The sequence below is a fragment of the Apaloderma vittatum genome, unplaced genomic scaffold, assembly GCF_000703405.1.
Source record: "Apaloderma vittatum isolate BGI_N311 unplaced genomic scaffold, ASM70340v1 scaffold27256, whole genome shotgun sequence".
NCBI classification, from domain to species: Eukaryota; Metazoa; Chordata; class Aves; order Trogoniformes; family Trogonidae; genus Apaloderma; species Apaloderma vittatum.
This window is the reverse complement of record NW_009722692.1, coordinates 3,878-4,111: the sequence shown is the minus strand read 5'-3', so window position 1 is coordinate 4,111 and position 234 is coordinate 3,878.

Here is a 234-nt window from a genome sequence, read left to right as displayed (position 1 = left end):
GACCAGAGGGTCCATCTCACCCCCACCCACCCCAAGGACAGAAGATGCGTGCTGCTCCAGGTCCCCATCCATGGTGACAGCCATAACCTGCTTGGCTGAGAGCCAGTGCGGGAACTCCTCAAAGGGGGTCTTGCCCACTAGCACCTGGGAGGGCAGGGAGGAGTCAGAGGGGGACCCAGAGCATCCCCAACCCTCCTCCCAAGCACAAACACATTCTTTCGGACCCCACAGACC